Below are 19,315 nucleotides of genomic sequence, written 5' to 3' on the forward strand. Positions count from 1 at the left end.
ACAGCTAGAGAGTTGCCAGTCCCATACAAAGTGGGAGAAGTGCCTGGAAAGGGGGCGAGTGCTGAACAAGTGGCATTGTTCCCTCTAAGACCCCTCCCCCATGTACAGTGCCACATGTGTTGAAACCAGTTGCCCTGTACTGATGAATACCTAAGGCTCCACAACTTACAACATAACAGGTACGACAGCTCTACCTAAGACACAGAGGCAAACAAACATGGGAGCCTGTCAAGATGACAAGAGAGAAGTATGGCTCAAAAGAGGGAACGGATCAAGGTTCTAGTGGGAGAACTAAGCGACAAGGAGATAGCCAACCTAACAGACTCAGAATTCAAAACACTGGTGATAAAGATGCTCACAGACTCGACAGATATGCTTAAGTATGGCAAACGCATCAGGGAAGAAGTGAAGGCTATGCTAATGAGACAAAGGAAAAACCACACAAAACCAATGGTGAAGGACAGGAAACCAAGGTTCAAGTCAATGATTTGGAACATAAGGAAGAAAAAAAACAGTCAACTAGCACAGAATGAGGAAACAAGAATTGAAAAAAATGAGGAGAGGCTTAGGAACCTCTGGGACAACTTTAAATGTGCCAACATCTGAATTGTAGGGGCTCCACAAGGAGAAGAGGAAGAGCAAGAAATCGAAAGATTATGTGAAAAATATAATGAAGGAAAACTTCCCAAATTTGGTGAAGGAAATAGACATACAAGTCCAGGAAGTACAGAGAGTCCCAAAGAAGCTAGACCCAAAGAGGACCACACCAAGATACATCATAATTAAAATGCCAAAAGTTCAAGACAAAGAGAGACTTTTAAAAGCAGCAAGAGAAAAGCAAAGAGTTACCTACAAAGGGGTTCCTGATTTCTTAAAAGAAACTTCGCAGGCAAGAAGGGACTGGCAAGAAGTATTCAATGTGATGAAAAGCAAGGACCTACAACCAAGACTGCTCTATCCAGCAAAGCTATCATTTAGGATGGAAGGCCAGAAAAAGTGCTTCCCAGACAAGATAAAGCTAAAGGAATTCATCACCAAGCAATTATTATATGAAATGTTAAAGGGACTTATTTAAGTGGGACTACTGTAACAACATAATCAATAAAATATACTTTAAAAAAAAAGTAAAGGAAGGCCTAGACTTAGCCAAACAGTCATATTTCTTAAATGAAGTTTCTTGCACTGAAAGGAGCACAAAATGTAAGAGAGAACTTCAGAAGTGCTTAGCACCAAATAATGAAATGTTTAAAGCTCTCTCAGCTAAAAGCAAGCAATCTAAAATAACAGATTTTTTTGCAAAGTAGTGCATAGAAATCAAGATAATGCTGAAGAATGTTCAGAGGATGAGAATATCTTGTCAAAAAGAAAACGCATTTGGTTAATGGAGCTTAGTAGTGATGATGAAGAGAACATTACTTAACTCATATTAATATGTAATACTTTTGATGAAAATTGCTTTAATAAAGATATTTCTCTTATTAAAAAAATTGTTTAAGGTCCTGGGGTTAGGGGAAGAGGAAGAGGCTGGTAAAAAGGCCAATTATGAGAAGAGTAAGGTCTCAGGTTATAACGTATAACATGGTATGTATAGTTAATAAGACTGTATTGTAGAACTAAAATTTGCTGAGAGAGTAGAACTTAAATGTTCTCACCAAGAAAAAAAAAGATAAATATGTTAGGTGATGGATGTATTAATTAACTCAACGGGGGAATCCTTTCACAATGTATATGTATATCAAATTACCATGATATACACTTAAATCTCACAATTTTATTTGTCAGTTATACCTCAATAAAGCTGAAATAAAAATAAAGAACAAGGAAATAGTAATGAAGAGAAAAAAACTCAAAGGAAAGAAAAATATGAACAAATGCAAAAGGAGAACACAGGTAAAAAAGAGAAAAGAAAGATTTTTAAGGAAACTCCATTTCCTGGCTGGTAATATTTAATGGGCTAAATACAAAAACATTTTTAATCAGTGAGACTGCACGGCTTAAGAAAGACATGCTTGCAGCAAAGAAGCCTTAATTGCCCAGTCCGCCAGAGAAGCAGAGATGGTGGCGTTGTGTGGCACAGATGTGGTTGCGCTGTGTCATATGGAAGTCAGTATAGCAGTGCATGCGATGCTACACTGCTACACAGTCTCTGAGGCTTTCATTTTCTATAAAATGCCCCCAAATAAGTGGCACAAGTGTTTCAACAAAGAAGAGTTGGAGCAGACACACTGAACATTTCCTCCACGGGGTGGTAGAATTTACTTGCTGACAGGTTAGTTATGGTGACTTGGTTTCTCAACAAGTCAAATGCGACTCTGTCTTGCAAAGGAGCCAACATACAAAGTCAAAGCAGCTGAGGGGAGGCAGGTCTTCCCGCAGGTGTTCTGTGTTCACAGCCCTGGTAGGATGTTCTCTGGAAGCCACAGATTCATTATGTCAGAAAGGGTAGCGTAAAAGACATGGAAAATGTTGGAAGAGATCCAACACTCTCTGAGCTCAGAGCAGGGTTATTGCCTTGTGCTTGTTCTGACAAATATTTTTTGCACAAAGGGCTCCATCAAATGGAGTCAGGAAGGCCCAGGCATGGACGTTCTTTTAGAAGATGGGGTTCATACTACTCTTTGGAAAAAAAGAAATCCGTTGCTACTCCTCTACTATTTCTCCTCATCTATTTGTGAGCTGGTAAATTGATTTGATTAACCAGTGATAGATTTGTCAGATTAAGAGAGTAATTTACTTCCATTAATTTGGGAGACATCAGTGTCTCACAGTGAGGAGAAACATGGCTACCCTGGTGGGTTGCATTTCAATTCATTTGATTTTCTGGCTTTTATCTAAGACCCTGAGACTTTTCTTTCTCAGCCGATAAATCCTTTCAATTCTTACTTCAAATAGCACTAAACAAGCAGTCATCAACTTATATTTTAAATTCTCCTAACAATATCCAGTTGGATAAATCTGTTTAATTAGCATGGGTTGATGCTTTCTTGGCCCACTGCAAGTCCAGTTACCAGAATAAAAGAAGGGATGGAGAGCCTTGGAAAAACATGCCTCCTACAATGGCAGGGAACAAGAAGAGACATTCTCCCAACAAATGTTAACCCAGGGAAAAAAATTTAAATATCTACAAAAGATTAAATGAACAATAGATGAATGGCAAATGAGAAAGCTGCCAGTGACCAGAGTTTCTCAGGAGCCAACCTTTAACAATATGGATTATTTCGGATAATTCATGGTTTGTCACTCTGTATTCTTTGTCTCCTCTGTACTATCCAGGGCACATCTTAGACAGATAATTAGGGCATTATCATATTCCTTAACTAAGTCGGACAAATTGCACCTCACTTCATGGCAAACCAACCTAGGGTGCTATCATTAGCATTTTCTAATTGTTCCAAATAAAGTCTTTGCCTTTTTTATGGCATCAACTTTATTTGTCAATACTCAAGAAAGAATGGCTGTTCCCTTCTCTCGTGAATATGCTAGTCACTAGGTAATCTTACAGTTAATACGGGCCACAGCATGGTAAAAGGTAAGAAAATGTAAAGGTCAAAAACATGTTTCTATTATGAAAAAAATGAATGATAATGACATAATTTTTTCAGCTCATCAGGCTCTTTGCTAAGTGCTGCTGTTATTGCCAGATCAGTAGTGTATAACAAAGAAGTGCTTTCTGCAGCCTGCTTCATTAGTCTGCCCTGTAGGACCTCACCTCCAGACCTTTCACTAATCTGTTGGCCAGCTCAATAGTCTTGTTAGTTCTATTCACTTGTTCCTGACAGCGGATTTTCTCAGCTGTAGCCCTCACTGAGGCCATGGTTAAGGCAGCCAGGTTTGTGTCTAGTTCCTTTAAATAAAAACAGTGAGAGACAACTTTGGACATTGTCAGAACAAGTAAAAATCTCGCCACTAACTTATTTTATATTGTAGAAAGTTAAATTATACAGTGTGCCCCAGAAGGAAACACAACTGTGTTCAGGAGATTATGCCAATTCACACAATGAGAAGGTGAAATAGGGAAAATGGAAGAAAAGGATATTCAGCAGTTTATGTAATTTTTGTTGTTTGTTCAAAACAGCACTGAGGAAAAAGCGAACATACACACAAATTCAAAATCCTAGGGTGAAATGGAGAAGGTCATTTTCCCAGACAAATTACCTGAAGTCATGAAGATTTAACACAATTGATTTGTGTGTACCATTAGTGCCAGTAACATTCTTAATACAAAGTGTCCCAAAACCTTGTGCATTGAGAGCTGACCTCGAGATAAAGCCCAGGGGGAGGCTTTTAAGGTGAGATTTGAAGAGCAATGATGAATCAATAGCTCAGAGGGAGAGAGTGGGTGCCCTGGAAGCTGGGGCAGAGCCAGCGAGAGCCGAACTTCCAGCTGGGGCTGTAATGGAGAAAGGGAGCCAAGGAGATTGGGGGTTCCCATTGAGATGGCTACAGTGGCAGTGGAGCTCCCCCAAGGTACGTGGAAAGAATGGGTAGCAAAAAAAAAAGGCTGTGAGTGTACGTGTGTCCAAGAGATTTGGATGTTTCTTGGGGGAGGGGTGAGAACAGGAAGATGTGGAAAAGAAGAGGCAACACTCAAGAAGAATCCTTGTTCAAGTAGCAGGAAGAACTATGTGTGTGCGTGTGCATTTCTGACTCGCTGTTCTCTTAACAAATCATCTGCTCATTTAATGTTTATAAAGAACTGCCAGGAAGACAGGGAAGCCTTTTATGCTCTTACAGTATATTGGAAAAGAACTTGTAAATATGTCATTGTACAGAATTTAGCTCATGATATTTTTATGAAGAAAAACATTAACACTGGAAATAATTAGTAAGAACCAGGAAGACTCTCCTCAGGTATGTGACTTATTTGAGAATCTTGAAGTTCTTTTGGTACAATTACCTGCTACCCAGGGACTGTTGAGTTGTTATCAGTCTGTTTTATACTTACGGAAGCTGAGGCCAAGAGCCTGACAGAAAGTGGCAAAACCCTGGCTGCTGTGGCTCAGTGGATTGAGTGTCGGCCAGTTAGCCAAGTGTCGCTGGTTCGATTCCCAGTCAGGGCACATAACTAGGTTGCACGCCAGGTCCCCAGTTGGGGGCGCAAGTGAGAGGCAACCACACAGTGATGTTTCTCTCCCTCTCTTTCTCCTTTCTCCTCTCTCTACAAATAAATAAATAAACAAACAAATTAATTAATTAATTTTTTTAAAAAAGAGGCAAAGAATTGTTTATAGAACCTTAGAGAAGAGCCTCTGACAGTATGTCAGTATTTCTTGGGCCTGTCAAATGATTTCTTAGACTAGCCCCAATCTAGTTAGCACTTTAAAATTCCTGAAGCCAGGTATGCAACCCTGCTGCAGACTTCTGAGCTTTATACGCCTCTCTGTTCTTTTCAGAATACTGCTCCTGCTTGTGTACTGGCAAAACCAAGGTTCACCTTTAAATTAAATTAGGAGGAAAGACCGGGTCCTGCCAAGTTGATTCAACATCTTGTGTTGTCCACTTGCACTGATGAAAACACAGATGGTTCCTCAAGAAATACATTATCCCTTATTTTTACAACCCTCTGGTTAATGATTTATGAGGCAAATGGCTGCTACAGCTTTTGTAACAATGGTACACAAACTGTGTGGCTTAAGTAACTGATATTTATTGTTCCCCAGCTCTAGGGCTCCAAGTCCAAGATCAAGGTGTTGGCAGGGCTGGTTCCTTCTGAGTGCTGTGAGGGGGCTCCATTCCACACGTCCCCCCAGCTTCTGGTACTTTGCTGGTAATTTTTGGTGCTCCTTGGCTTATAGATGCAACACCCCGATCTCTGCCTTCACCCTCAGGTGGCGTTCTTCCTGTGTGTGTGTCTTCAAACTTCCCATTTTTATAAGGACACCGGTAATATTTGATTAGGGCCCACTCCAATGGTCTCACTTTAATGTGACTACTGTCTCCAAAAGTAGTCACATTCTGAGGTGCTAGGGATCAGCATTTCAACGTATGCATTTTGAGGGCACACAGTTCCACCCTTAGCAGCTACCAGGTGCCAGGTATTGTGCTGCGAACTTGACAGGGAGGGATGGTACACAGGTGGAGAAGGACTGGCTCCTGACCTCACAGGATCACAATAGAGTAAGACAGGCAAGTTGATATGCAAATAAGGGAAAATAAAAGAAGGGAACTTATAGCCAATTTTGAGGATACTGAGCCTAAGGGACTGAGAAGTCCCTTATTTTGGGGGAGGGGAGGGAAGAGTGCAGGGATTTGGGCTTTTACTTAAATTCTCCCTTTATTCATGGTCTGAGAAGTGCCATTTCCATTCCTCCTGGAAGTTAGTGCCCCAGGTACCCTGCCAGAGGGTGGGTCTGGGAGGGACACCACTCTCACAGCTGCACCGTCAGGTGGTGGGCTGTCCTCTGGCTTTGTGACTAAGGCAGGTAAGAGGGCAGAGCACTTGATGTTAGGGGTTAAGAGGGAGAGCCCTGAGGGCTGGGACCTGCAGGGATGGAGTCCTCTCTTCAGCCCAGGTGCCTTAGGAACCTCTGGGGACCCAGCGCTGGGTTGGAGTCCGGTCTGCAGTCTCCACAAATCTGGAGAAAAGTAGGCCTAAGATGTCTCTTCAAATGTCTTCAAATTCTCTAAGCTAGTTCTTCCTGCTGGAGGCCATCCCCTGCTGCCCTCTCCCGGGTCAGAACGGGGAAGAGCAGTGAGAAGCCTATGAGCATTGAAGCACGATCTTGAGACTTGGAAACTTTACAGACTGTTACCACATTTCAAAGATTTATGGTTCAAGTTTTCTTTGGAAGGTCACTTGAGTTCATTTTGGTGGAAAAGAAAAAAGATGGGGACTGGAAAGGTGGGAAGAAAGAAAGAAAGAAAGAAGGCAGGAATTCCATCCAGAAGCCCCAAGGAAGAGAGGGGAGAGAGGAGGGAGGACTTTTTTTATTCTTTTCATATTCAAATCCATCCCTCACACCACGTGGCAGAACTACATTTCTAAAACACAGACTGATCCTGCCCCAACAAAACCTTACTGCTCCTCCTCGTCTCCAGGACCAAGTCCAGCCTCCTTGGCGTATCAGACAGGAACCTCTGGGCCTGCCTCCTGCCTCCCTCTCAAACTTCGCGCTAACACTTCCCTGGCCCCACACACCCTCGCTCAGAAGTACTTTCCATTCCTACAAGTCACTCTATTTCATGCCCTAGAACCTTGGAAAGGCTCTTTTCTCTGCTGACTCTTCCAGGCTTCATGTCACCTCCTTGGCAAAAGCTTTCTCTGAACCCCAGGCAAACATAGTCACACCTCCACACTCCACTCAGTTTGCACAGCCTAGTTGCTCATCAGAGGTTAATACAAAAAACACTATATTCCAATTATATATTTCTAATTCGTCCCCCCCCCCTCCTTGCCCCATGGGACCGTGAACCACTGCAGGAGGGAAGCTTCATCTTACTCATCTTGGAGGCCCCAGCACCCAGTACATTGTCTAGCAGGCAGGTGAAACACAGTGAACCTCTGATGAATAAATACATATCTGCGAGGCTTAGGAAAGAGAGAAAGGCAGAAAGACTGGGTGAGGGGAAGGGAAAGACAAAAGACAGGAGGAGAAAAGCAGAAGAACTCAAATATCTTCCCTCCCTCCTGTACAGGGGTAGCCATTGGGCACTATTCCAGGAACTGGGGATATGGAAATGAAGGATATAGTGTCTGTTCTCAAGAAGCCCCCAATTTAGATGGTGTTAAGGGGTTTGTGTAAGGAGGTGACAGGTGAAAGGAACAACCAACGAACAAATCAATGCAACAATGAACAAATCACATAGCAACATGAGGGAAGGAGCAGAGGGCAAACTCACCCAGCCTGCAGGAGTTTAGGAGGTATTTTGACAATTGAATAGATTTGCTGAACAAGAATGAAAGCTTTTAATTTTTATTTCCAAATCTGAAACTAGCAAGACTTGCAGAATATTTCTCAAGGTATAGATCTTCTGAATCTCTCTAGAATATTTACAAAGGTAATTGAGGTATTTCAGATCGGCCAAGGAATATAGGATTCAGCCACCTGAGCAGTTTGATGTTCATTTTATGAGGAGAACAGGGTTTACAATTTTATTTATTTGAGAACTTTCCTTTAATTTTCCTGGATTCATTTAGGTTTTTGTTAGTGAAGCAAAGAAGAGAGAAAGGGAACCATTTCAAATCCTAATTTTTTCTGTTCTCACTCAAACTCAGGGTCTCTCTGTCCCGCCCCTGCCCCAGCCCTGCCACCGTACAGGTTAGACTTGAGGTGTGGAGCAGGGTGCCTGTCTCCTGTCTCCTTATGGAGGAGGCAGCACCAAGGACTCATATCACACCACATTCCCTTGAGAAGGATTGGAGGCTTCAAGTTGGCATGGCTTTCTCTTAGGTTCTCTTTTCTGAGTCTGTTTTGTTTGACTCTCATCTTTTCTAACACTTTGAAAAGAAGGGCTAAACAGATAAAAGATAATATCATTATTCCCACATTTTTCCATGTGGCTGATAACAAGACATACCCCTTCTCTTACAGCATGTGCATATCAATGTGATTAATATGAAAAAAATTTGTGGCCAAACCCTTCTTTTCCAGCTCCCTCCTCTTTTTTTCCCTTCCTTCCTTCTTTCTTTTCTTTTTAAAAAAACATTGCCCTTTTCAAAACAAGGGGAGATTCAACATAGTTCCTGTGCCCCAGTGATCCAACGGTGTCACATCACTATGGCAATTGCTGCCCAGGGCAGGAATGCAGAGCAGCTGTAATTGTGCAACGCCTTATTGCTGGTGCATGTCAATCAGAACCTATGAATTGAGAAAAATTTGCTCTGTTCATTCTGTTAAATGATGTATCCAATTAAACCTGTTAGAATTCATGATCTTCAGTCAAGGTTAAATGAAAGTAGTTACTCCTGTCAGCTAGGTGATTAAATGCTGCCTACATCAGGCACATTTATGTGCAAAATTAAAATTTTGGTATAAAGCATGAATCTTTATGCATGCCAGTTAATTATCTTGCGGTTCCTTCACTTATTAAATGCCCACTGCATTTCTTCTTAATCATCAGCTTCCTTTCAAAACTTATTTCATACTTCACATTACACTAGATTTCAATGTTTAAATGAAATGCCTTACCAATGAAAACTTCCCCTTTTTGAGGGCTTGACTCTACTATGCTACTGGAAATAATCATTATTAAAATTTTCTCATTATGATGTACAAGTATTTCTGCAAGTCAGGTTGACGAATGCCATGGCATTCTTCAAGTGATCCCTGTCCGGGCTCCACTAAGACTGGGCTCTGACCTGGGGTTCAGCTTCCTGGGCCTCTTACCTCAACCACTGTAGGCGGCCAGTGTGCAAAGCCTCTGCCCATTGTATGGTACTGTTTCTTTTCTCTCTCTGATCCGTTTTGGGTAGATGCAAAATGAGGACAAATGTAATAACGAAATGATTCACTACTATACATCATTTACTAGTATTTTTAAGTACCTTACAAATACCTTGCAGGGAGGGAGAAAGTACTAAAACCTAGAACAAAGACCTAACAACCTCAGGTCTCAGGCATACACAAATGTTGCTTCTTCTGTTGGGTTTTAAAATGGATGAAAAATACAAATGACACAATCCCATGGTATCTGTGGTTCCCAAACACAGCATTATTGACAACGTAGTATGCCACAAAAACACTCCATCATATACTTCTCTTGGATGCATTTCACACTATAGAATCTATTTTTGGACCTTTGTTTATTTATTTTTGCTAAGAAAAACTCAATAACAGTTGCCTAGGACTACAAATTTAACCAGAAATTTTCCCCTACTGATGTTACTATGGCACATTTATTTCTCTCTTTATGAGGCAGATGATACCCTAATACATTTTTAAACATAAATACTAATTTCTACTATTTCATGGATTTACAATAAATAACGCTGATAGAGCCAATGTTATTGCAATAAATTTCCATTTTAATTCTCTGTGTCATGTTTTCTAGTTTTACAATCTTTTATAACCACAAAGCATTCAAGAACCACAAGGAAGATACCTTTAAAGATAAAAGGTATAAGTTCTCAATTTAGTTGTTACAAGTATTTAAATAAAAATACTTCCCATACTAGGAAGATATAAAATACTCCTCCTAAATGAACTTGAAAGGGACTGATTTACATGAGAATGAAAATAGATTTATTAACAAAAGAAATGGAAGAAATGCTTTTTACTAAATAATATTAATGAATTAACCGCGGTTGGTGATGCCGAGCAACTGCCTATGTGGGAATGTATTAGAAACTCATTTCCACTGCAAATGCGCCCTCAGATACACCAAATGTCAATAACAACATCTCGTTATCCTTCTTGATTTTATAGCTCTTGATAATATATACCAATATTCAACGTCACTATTTTTTTTTAAAGACCTCTATTGCCAGTGGGTTAAAGAAATGATGAAACTTGAGTTCAAGTGAATGTAGTTCCTTTCATTTGTTGCAAAGACCAGGCGTGTACAGTGATGTGGGTGGATGGGCCCAGATCTTGAGGGTGTGGAGTGGAGCCCTCCGTGTGGCAGAGGTGATTCATGGACCCTCAGTGCAGTGTCACCTTAGGACCCTCTACTGGTTGCAATGCTGGTCTCAGCCTTCAGAGAGAAGCACATATATGGTGACTTCTCACTCTGTTAATTCTCTTGCTTTGTGTCTTACTTCATTGTCCTCACCTTCTCCTCAGTAGCTGCTCCTCAGATCTCTTCACCATCACATCTACCCTTTGGGTCCGATCTTAGGTCTAGTCAGTGATAAGGCTGGATAGAGCAGTAGATTTAGAGTCAGATCTGAGCCAGGCAGGGAGTGCTGTAGGCATCAGCTAATAAGGACATTCAAAATATAATGGAAATGTAAGGGATGGAGAAGGTTGCTTTTTAGGGTACATTGCAGGGAACATCATGCACATATGGAATTGGAAGCAGTTAGTGTCGAGGAAAGTTTTCAAGAGATTTCTGTGCAAGGAGCATGCTTGTGTAACAATAGGCGGAAACCAAAATGCCGTCCGAGGAGAGGACAATTAGCTAAATTCAGGCTTTGGTTTTATTCAGGGGGAGCTGTCCCTCGTGTCCGCTTATATTCTTCACCTGTTCAGTACTCACCCTTTTTTTTTTTTCCTACTAAATGAATGCTGAAGGTTCTTTAAAGGACATCGAGTTAAAGTGGTCCCAAATGATTATCCAGGGTACCCCCAAGTCTCATCCTGGCTCTGAGGAGGCTGCTGGGTGGGCTTCTAGTAAAGAAAGCTGCAAGCTGGAGCTCTTCTGAGTTAATTTATCTGGAGGACCCAGAGGCTGGGCAGCGAATGCATACCACTGTTAGATAAAAGCAAAGTGTGAGGATGGAGTAATCAGCAGGTGAAGAGCAGAGTAAGAAAGTATTTATTTGAGTTAATTCTTGTAAATGGGTCTCTCTTTGTGTGACCATATGTGTGTTTCATAGGTTAGATGTCAGAAAAGCAGCATCCTTCCTGGGCCCTTTTCCTTTCTTTTCTTTTTTCTTTCCTTAAAAAAAAATAAATAAATAAAAACACGTAGAAACAGGAACAATTTTCTGTTCAAATGGTCACTGCCCCTAAGTGGCTTAAAAACTCCCAGTGGGAAGGACAACATCCTCTCAGAGGCAGAGTGGCCTCTGTCTGTGAGAAATATTCACCTACGGGGATGCTTTTCTGGCTCGCTTGATCGCTCGCTTTGCAACTTGGAGATGTAACGTAGCTGGAAATCAACCGTGTGTTTAGCCTTGCTTTGTCAGCCCACCTAGCGACAAATTGGGCTGTTTTGTAGCCCCACTGCTTTTCCAGGTCACACAATACCGTGGCAAGTAGAAGGACTGGGTCCGATTTAATCAAAGGCTTTTGGTTGTACAAAGCTCAGAGCCTCGTTCTGAGGGGGAAGCCTCTTCTTGAACAGAAGGAAGGGGTTTGGTGTGTAGCAGACACACACTGGTCTGAAGCTCCATACAGTGAGAATGATTCCCCTAAATCCGCCCGGGCAGACCACCATGGCTGCAGAAGGCTCATGCTGGGGAAGGCGGGAAGGCAGAGGGAGGAAGCCCCTGTCCGGAGGTTGTGGTGGACTGCGTGCAAGGTCTCACACAGCTGCCGCCTGTCTAGTTAACCTTTGGCAGGGGTAGATTAAACAAGAGTAGGTGGCATCGCACCTCAGGGCTGGTTCGCATGGTGGTAGAGACTGGCTGACTCACCACTTGGCACTGTGTCAGAGGGGGACAGTTTCAAAGGCATCCTCTGGTCGTAGAGAGATGTCTGTTTTTTGCCTTGCCAGTCTCCTGACCTGAGGTTGGAAAGGTGACTTAACTCATAGATGTCTCCTCTACTTAAAACAGAGATAAAAATATTTTCTACTTCCCAGTGTCTTGGGGTCTAAATAGGAAGCATAACCACAGCCGACTGCGGTTATGCTTCTGCTCCCGTGGAACGTGTAGACCCACAGAGCATTTGCAGGCCCTGACAGGGCACAGCAGCAGTGAAATGCTGTCCTGCAGCCCCTGCCCCCGCAGCGTGGGCATGATGATAAGAGCTGACTGGCCTGGGGGTGCCCTCTGGTTGGTGCAGGGGAGGCAGCCGCAGGTACGGAATGTGCTGGAGAGCGGGAGTCCAGGTGGGAATGTCGCCAGGGCAGCAAGTGCCGGCACAAAGCGAAGAGGATAACTGAAAACCAGGCAGGGTACGTATGTTTCCGAGGATGCCCAGGTGGACAGATGAAGGCTGAGGACCAGATGCCTCCTCTAGATGCCATGATGCTACCTTTCCTACTCCTGGGAACATAGCTGACATGTGTCCCCTGGGAGAAAGGGGGACCCTAAATTGACCAAGTTTACCCTGAATCAATGAGGTAAACCCTCGCTTCACTATGAATTGGAAAATGTTTTCCATTAGAGGGCAGAGCGCAGGTTTAATTTCTTAAAAGATTACTTATTTATTGAGTATTTAGAGAGAGGATATGGGAGAGAGAAAGAGAGGAAGAGAAACATCGATGTGAGGGAGAAACATTCATTGGTGGCCGCTCGCACGCTCCAGGACTGGGGGCCGAGCCCCCAACCCAGGCATGTGCCCTGATTGGGAATTGAACCAACCAACTGACCCACATCAGTCAGGGCAAGGCTTAAACTTTCATTGCGATAGATACTTGGTTTCATTATCGAAAAGTAAAGAGAATGAGTGTTTGAAAACTGAGGTGTGGATTAAGACCATACCTCTTTCAATGCCAAATACCTATATTCTGAGAAAAACACAAATGGCTGAATTTCAAACGTCAGTATTTGGAGTGGAGGAGACAGAGCTAAATGCTGGAATTGCATCTGAAAATCTTTATGATACATGATTATTTAGCCTTAAAACTGCAATTTGTATATGGCTTGAATTTGTCTTCCATTGTTCTTTGAATCCTAAATGTTAAATACTCATTTATTTAAAAAAATATGTATTGAACACTTACTGTGTACAGGTATTTGTCTAGCTATGGGGAGGATAAACTCATTTAAAGTGCTTTTCTTGACCTCAAAGAGCTTAATGTTTATTGTTTTACAAATAGTATACAGATACTATGCTCAAGACATTTATGAAATTAGAGTACTATTAAAGCAAAATGATGAAAAATGATTGTTAAGTATAACAAAATCTGGAACCTTAGCTTAGACTTTGTGCTTATTTAATGTACTATCATTAACTGGTGAGGTTCATTAGAAATTATGAAGGTAAGAGGCAGCACAGCAAGATCAAGGGCACAAGCTCTGGAGCCAGGCAGTCTGTGCCAGCACTCACTGGCTGCGTGGTTTTGAGCAAGTTATTTAACCTCTCTGTCTTTCCATATCCTCAGCTATAAAATAGGAATAAAAAATAGTATCTACCTCAAAAACATGTCAGTGGAGATTGTTATGAAGGTTAAATGAGTTATCATATATACCACACATTTCATAGGGTCTAATAAAGAGAATACTAGTTATTAAGTATGTATGTATGCATTTGTGTGATACATAACAACAATGCATGTATTTTTAAATGCTTCCCCGCTTCTGAAATCTACTAACAATTCTATTTGGTAGATGCTGAGGTGCAGAATAGAAGAACATCTCCTTTTAAGTTTTAAAATTTAACTTAGCAAATGAATTACATTAATCTTATACATCAAAAAATAAGATGGACCAAACAGTCCCTTTAATATTGTTTTGGCACTTCCTATATCCAACATGAAGTCTCATAATACGGAGATGGACACAAACATCAAAAAACATACATGCATAAAATACGTGAAAGATGAAGCACTAGATTTGGTTAAATATGTCTTTTTGAATTGCTGTGTGATAAGGGGGAGGCAGTTGATAAAGGACAAGAGAAATGCTAAATATGCATCATGACAAACAGTGAAAAATTAAGGATTGTAACTAACATTAATTACATTCTAGTAAGATGAATAGGCTGCTCATCATTAATGAGAACATACACCTTGGTCTAAGTTTCACATCCACCTGTGATGAATGTGCTAATGGGGATAAAATACATCATAGTAACATTTGAATTAACAGCACACTAATAGATTGACATATGAGTATGAATAAAGCATTTAATCATATAAACTATACCACACCTAAGAGCAAATTTTTCTGTACTGTCTATACCACATCCAAGTAAGTGTAGAAAACACTTGAGTCTTATTTTAGAGTCTTACTTTAAATCCCATATTTAAGATACTGTCCATATGATATACTGTTTTAGAAAAAAAGAGCTGACCTATTATATTCCAGAGAACTTAACTTAGGTGAATAAAAAGATCCTTCAATCTAACTTGGATGAGATAAAAGGACTTCAAACACTGTATGTATTTCTCAAGCTATAGTGTTGTGTTTAATTTTTAAAATTTCATTCCTAGTTCATATGCTGCTGATGAAATGTTATCAATTTAATGTCAAATATGAGATACACTGAGGTAAGGTCAGGCTTCTGTTTGGGGGAGAGTTCTACAAAAAGTCAAATATACCCTTTTGTTGATACCTGATTTTATTTCCATAGCAGTAGAATAGGACCTCATAGATAATGCAGTGCCGGGTTATTTTGATAAATGTTGGATCTCTAATATATTAAGTAATATTATTTAAAGCCTCACCTACTGTGATTAAGTGTGCTTGGAGGAGAGCAATTATATATCACAACAATGGGGATAACAAGCATATGTTTATAATCTAAATTTATTCCTATTAGAGAAAATATACATGTGGTGCAACATTTTCTAGCAACCCCAAGGTTATGTACAAACCATTCTAGTCTTTGAGCTTACTTAAAAGTTTGCAGTTAAAACATGTTGATTGTATAATAATAATAGCTAGAATCCTTTCAAAAGATAATGTAAATCATCAATTATTTATTCAGTCACTGAGCTTCTGATAGGTACCAGGTGCCATGGTAATGCTCAGATAGATCTGTGGACACTGAAGACAAAGTTCTGGACCTCAGGGACTAGCTGTGAGGAGACAGAAGTACCAGCAAGCATACTGAAGACCTAAGCTGTGTAGATACTAGCATTGAGGTACCACTAGGGGCCTGGTGGGTAGGAATTGCTTGCAGGGTAGAATAATCACTAATGGAGAGCTAGAAGAATCTCCTGGCAAAAAGTTCCAGTTATAAAATAAATAAGTCATGTGCTTGCTTTGGCAGCAAATATACTAAAATAAATAAGTCATAGGGATGTAATGTACAGCATAGGGAATATAGTCAGTAATAGTATAATAACTATGGTGACAGATGGCAACTGGACTTATCATAGAGATCATTTCATAATGTATATAAATATTGAATCACTATGATGCATACCTGAGACTAATAAGATACTGTATGTCAATTATATATCACTTTAAAAATACATTGTGAAAAAAGGGGATAATTTGAGTCTGTTATTAAGTTTATCTTCTTGCCAACTCCCACAGATAAGAGGCTGAAAAAAAGATCAGTGTTAAGAGTGTTGTAGTTCCCTAAAATATCTTGACCCATAGGAGCACAAAAGTGTAGCCAATGAAACATTGTTTCATCCACTGGCGATTACAGGGGCACCTCACTGGATTGTGGAATGGACAGAGCAGAAAATCAAGTGAGATCATCGAGTTTACCCAACTAATTACAGTGAACATGTTGCAGTAACAAAGGAAATTATAAAACGCTGTGGAGAGGGAAGAGGGAACAACAACAACAAAAATGCTGCCCTTAACATTTATAGACATTTTTACAAAGGAGGTAATGTGAGTTGCCTCTTGAAAAAAGAACAAATTTTTCAGGTAGAGGGGAAGAAGAGAAAAATTTCTAGTAATAGAAGAGAAGGCACAAGGCCAAGGCCTGGATTATTTAGAGAAAGTCACAGAGTTGATATGGCTGGTGTATAGGCAGCATGCAGGTGGAAGTGAGAGATAAGACTGGCTGCAAAGTTCAGACTGTATCTATTGAAATATACATTATTTTGAAAGAGAGAGAATTCTGTTCATCTTCATATGTGTAGAAAGACATTGAGGGAGAAACAAAGCAGATTAATTTATTTGGTTATTGCATAGTGCCTTCCTTTTTTCAACAATGATGGAATACTTTCAACAAATGGTTCAGATTTGAGGTAAATGTTAGGAAATCTAATAGTGAACAAGGTGCATGCCCTCCAGGAGCATGCAGTCAGCTTGTGGGTCTGAGGAGAGTTAACAAGCAGAGTCAGTCAAAGGAAAGACTTGGAAGAGCCATGCTTGGGTCAGCCCAGGTGCTCTTAGTCATGGTAGGGCTACTTAACAAAGTCTGAAAATGGATGGCTGGTGGGGTAAACTTTTTGGAGGGGGAAATACCTAAGCTGACATAAAAAAATGAACAGAGGTTAGATAGGTGAAAGGGCGGAGTTAAAACAAAAAGTCCCTTGAAATCTTGATCATCTTTCTACTCTCCACCCCACTGAACCCAGTACCATGCTCATAGTGGGGAAGTACCTACTAGTTGCAGTGACTATTGTGGCATTAACCCCCCTCCAAAACTTAGTGATATAAAACAGTTATTTTATTATTCTCATGGATTTGGCAAATCAAAAATATGGCGACAGAGGGAATGGCTTTGTTCTATTCCAAATATCTGGGGTCTCTGATATCCTAGAAGAAGGCTGGGGGTGACCCAATGGCTAGGGCTTGCAATTATCTGAAGGTGTCTTCACACACACGGCTGGTGTGTGCTGATGGCTATTGACTGGAGCCAGAACATCTATATATTGACTAGTTAATAGAATCACCAGGTGCCCACTCACATGTTTGTTGATTGGTACTAACTTTAGCCAGGGCCTCAGGTGGGCTGTCAGTCAGGATACCTAACCATGGCATTTCTACCTGGTCCCTCCATGTGACTTAGTTTGGGTTTCCTCACAAAATGGCAGCTGGGATCCTAGAGGAAACCACCCGAGATAACAAGGCAGACGTGTTCAGCATTTAATGACCCAGCTTGAGAAGTCACAGAGCATCAGTTTTACAGTCTCTGTTGTCCAGAAGTCACAAAGACTTGCTCGGGTTCTTGGAGAAGGGACAGGGATCCTCTGTTTAATGGGAAAAGTATCACAATAGGATGGGAGATGTTGCTGTGGCTACTTTTGGAAAACACAATCTACCATTCAACAAGTATTTGCTGAATGAATGAATAACATTTTAAAAATTAAGTGTTTGAAACTAACAGCAGATAATGAAAGATTAACTTAGGTTTTTTTAAAGATGAGATTTCTGAGACCACAGTTACCACTTTAAAAGGTTGCCTCACTGTTATTAAAACATATCTACCATGTTAACTACTTAGATCAGCATTTCCCGGGTCTATTATAATAGAACAGCTTCATGGAGAAAAGTGTCATAATCAAATAAAATGTATGAAATTCTATTATCTATTGCTGTGTAACAATATTAATGCCTCAAAGCAGCACCCATTTCACTGCCCATTCTTTTGTGGGTCAGAAATTTGGGCAGGGCTCAGCAAGGACGGCTCATCTCTACTCTATATGCTGCCAGCTGTGGGGGCTGGGATTCCAGATGGCCTCACACTCATGTTTTCTCAATTTTTATTATAGTTTATCGTATCCTTTTTTAGTACATTTACAGCCTTATTTAAAATCAGTGCTCTGAAGAGTGCAGAAATGGCATTTATTCAAATCTTGCTTCAGAGGATTGAAGCATTTGCCAGAGTATCAGAAGCCACAAATCACTAGTGCCAGAGTTGACTGTGTAATACAGGAAAAGCTGAAACAGTTGTCTGGATTCTGGTTCCAGCTGAGATCTGCATTGGACCATGTACTGAGCACTCTGGGGAGTGTGCATGTGCTGGTCATGCTCTTGCACATCTGTGTGTGTGTGTGCGCGTACATGCCCCGGTCGGTACTCGTGTGCTTTGTCAGGATGGCATGCTTTTCCCAGCCCTGATATTCTCTTCCTGTGAGGGGAACTCAGTGGATGAAATATCTGGTATTTCTGTGCCTCTTTATCTCCTCTGTCCCTGGAGAGGTGAGATGACTTATTTGATAAGTAAATTTGGGAAGAATAAGTGGGCCTGCTTGTGTGACAATCCTTTCTTATTTTTGGGAACTCCCCTGTTTTTGAGCACATGAGTTCTGCTTTCTGTAAGCCCATGTTGGCAGGACCCCTTCCCAAGTGCTGCCTGGGGCCAGGAGTATAGGACTGCCAAATCTTAGGTTCAATTTTAACAATTCCATTTTCCTACAAGGTCCAATACTATGTTCTCCAATAGTCCTCCACTGGCCTCTATCAAGTAATAAAGATACTATTTTGGTCTCCATTTTGGTTCTTTTGTTTCACTTCTCAAATTGTTCAGACCTGGGCTTGGAAGAGGGTTAATAGTTACTGAGGGAACCACCTTATAGATTGAGTATTGTATCTAGGTTCAAAGTCTCTGACTTTGGGCAAGTTACCTAACTTTTCTGGGGCTCTGTTTCCTCATCTGTAAAAATGGAATAATAGTAGTGTCTACTTGTTAGGTTATATTGAGTATTAAATGAAAAGAATTCATAATACTGTAAAGTCATCAATAAGTTTAGCTTCTGTGTATTCACTTATTCATCATATTTTATTGTATGTGGACTTCTCTGGGTGCTGTAGATAAGAAGACAGGGTGGCTTCTTTGTGTCACTTAGAGTTTAGTAGGGGAGACAGGCAGTGACCACGTTAATAAATACATACACAAGATAATTTTAGAGAGTGATAGATGTTAGGGAGTAAATAAATCAGGGTGTGGGTGTGGAGAAGGGGTGCTTTAGC

The sequence above is a fragment of the Furipterus horrens genome, unplaced genomic scaffold (assembly GCF_987537825.1).
Source record: "Furipterus horrens unplaced genomic scaffold, mFurHor1.1.pri manual_scaffold_1, whole genome shotgun sequence".
Lineage (NCBI taxonomy): Eukaryota > Metazoa > Chordata > Mammalia > Chiroptera > Furipteridae > Furipterus > Furipterus horrens.